Here is a 2,843-nt window from a genome sequence, read left to right as displayed (position 1 = left end):
TGGTGGTCAAGGGCGGAGCCTAGGCCGGCTAGCGCATCTATGTGGGTCTTGTCTGCCCGCGAAACTTGAGTGAGAGTGTAAGTCTAAAATGCCTAAAGCTGCTTACGTACCTTTTGTAGGTATTGTACCATCCTTGGATGTTTTGCCCTGTAATCCCCAGTAGTCTGGCTGGTGATTAACTGGGAATTAGAATGAATTACAAGCTTCTTCACCGCCAAGTCTTTTGACATTCGAAGGCCTGCCAGTTAGGCCTCATACTCTGCTTCGTTGTTAGATGATTTGAAGCCTAGAGTGATCACCTGCTCGAGCATTGAGTCGTCTGGGGTAACAAGGACCATGCTTGCTCCAGAGCCTTTATAGTTGGATGCGTCGTCGACATCCAAATGCCAAAAATCTCCATTGGGGGGAGCAGGAGCAGCTAAGGTGTGCTCGGCTGCTTCTAGGGCATTTCTAGGCTATTTTGTTACGTCACCTAGGCTAGGCATGAATTTTGCTATGAAGTTCGCTAAGGCCTAGGCCTTTATCGTCGTGCGGGGTCGGAAAACTAAACTGTATTAACCAAGTTCCAACGCCCACTTCATCACTTATTGAGAAGTGTCTGGACCATGTAAGATTGATTGTAAAGGATATTAAGTCATGACGATGATTGTATGAGCTTTGAAAGTATGGTTTGAGCTTACAATGACTAGCTCCAAAATTAACTTTTTAATCTTCAGATATCTTGTTTCTGCATCGAGAAGAGCTTTAGAAATGTAGAATACCGGCAATTGGGCCCCTAACTCTTTTCGTATGAGGGCAAAGCTCACTACTACTTCGGAGATTGCCATGTAGATGTATAAATCATTCGCTGCTTCCAGCTTAGATAGTAAGGGAGGTGATGTGAGATACTTCTTCAGGTCTTCGAAGGCCTTTTCGCACTTTTTATCCCATTTGTCTTGTTGTGCCCTCTTGATAACCTTGAAAAAAATGGCTTGCATCGATCGGTGGACCGTGAGAGAAAGCGGTTGAGAACAGATGCTCGTCCGATCAAGCTTTGGATCTCTTTCAAGGTAGTTGGAGACTTCATCTCTAAGATAGCTTGGATTTGCTTAGGATATGCTTCAATTTCTCGTTGGGTTACTAAGTACCCTAGGAATCGGCCTGAAGATACTCCAAACGTGCATTTAATGGGGTTGAGCTTCATCTTGTACTTTTTGAGGATGTTGAAAGTTTCCGCCAAGTTACGGATGTGGTCTGACCGCTGGTTGCCATTTACCATGATGTCGTCGACATAGACCTCCATGGTTACCCCAATTTGCTTTTTGAACATCAGGTTTACTAACCTTTGGTAAGTGGATCCCTCGTTCTTGAGGCCAAAGGGCATGACCTTGTAACAATAGGTACCTCGCTCGATCACGAATGTTGTTTTCTCCTCGTCGGGCTCATACATGGCTATTTGGTTGTAGCCTAAGTATGCGTCCAAGAAGCTGAGCAGTTAGTTCCTAGAAGTTAAATCTACCAATAGATCGATCATTATGACTGGATAAGGATCTTTTGGGCATGCCTTGTTGAGGTTAGTGTAGTATACGCAAACCCTTCATTTACCCTTCTCCTTCTTCATCACTAGCACAACGTTGGCAAGCCATGTTGAGTGTGCTACTTTTTCTATAAATATGGCCTCTAATAGCTTGTCAATTTATGCTTCAATGATCGCTACTCACTCAGGTGCAAAATGTCTTCTCTTTTGGATCACCAGTTTGGTAACGGGGTCAACATACAACTTGTGGCAGGCTATCTCAGGATCGATGCCAGGCATGTCGGACGGTGACTATGCAAAAACGTCTGAGTTTTCCCTAAGGAAAGCCAAGAGTTCTTCCTTCTCAGCTGGGCTTAGACATGAGCCAATTCTAGCCATCTTTTCTGGTTGTTGGGGATCAAGAGTGATGTCTTCGGCATCTTTTTCGAGTTTCCATCCTATCTTGTCTGCTTGGGCGCCATCTTCTCGATCCGCCTGCTGTAATTGCTATTTGGTAGCATCTTCGTCCCTTTGGACTTTGGTAGCCTCCACGGGGGTAAAGGTCTTCTTCTTTGACTCCTTCAACATTTGCACAGTGCATCGTCGGATGTGGCCTAGTCAGACTTGATCTCTCCGACTCCTCCTCCCGGGATGCGGAATCAAATTTTTTGATACTTGACGGAAGTGACGGCATCCAGCTTGATCGACCAATGTCTCCCAAGAATCCCATTGTAGGGAGATGGGTTACTTATGATCATGAACGTCTGCTTCGAGACAACTGGTGGTGACAAGCAGTTGAGATGTGCCCGTTGAATCCAGTGAGTACCTCTGCTCGACATATGATCGTGCTTTCCAGGCCCATCTTCTGAATGACTGACAGCTGAAGTTGGTTGATTGCACTTCCATTGTCAACCATCATTCTGTTAACTATAGCATGGGCTAGTTAGACAGATACTACTAGTGCGTCATCGTGTGGGAAATCGACGCCTTCTGCATCATGTTCAGTGAAGCCAATAATAGGTCCAGGTTGGGTGTCGACTGCTTGGACTTGTGAAACTAGTAGAGTCTGCTAGATCTTCCTCTTCTTAAAGTTGTTGGTGGCCCCCAAGTGCTCGAACTCGGCGAAGATACCATTGATTCAAATCATCTTAGTTGGTGGCTCTTCGTCGTTGTCTACGTTCCTTCTTGGCTGCGCAGCTAGCTTGTCCAAGTATCTGTCGACTTTTCCTTATTTCACGAGCTTCTCTAAGTAGTTCCTCCAAGTGTAGTAGTTATCGGTTATGTGACCATAACCTCGATGGAATGCCCAATACTTAGTGTGGTCCAACTTGGAAGTATCTCCTTTTGA

Source organism: Pyrus communis, chromosome 6, assembly GCF_041283825.1.
Source record: "Pyrus communis isolate YQ-2024b chromosome 6, ASM4128382v1, whole genome shotgun sequence".
NCBI lineage: Eukaryota > Viridiplantae > Streptophyta > Magnoliopsida > Rosales > Rosaceae > Pyrus > Pyrus communis.
The sequence above is the reverse complement of the archived record's forward strand: the minus strand, read 5'-3'. Positions refer to the sequence as shown.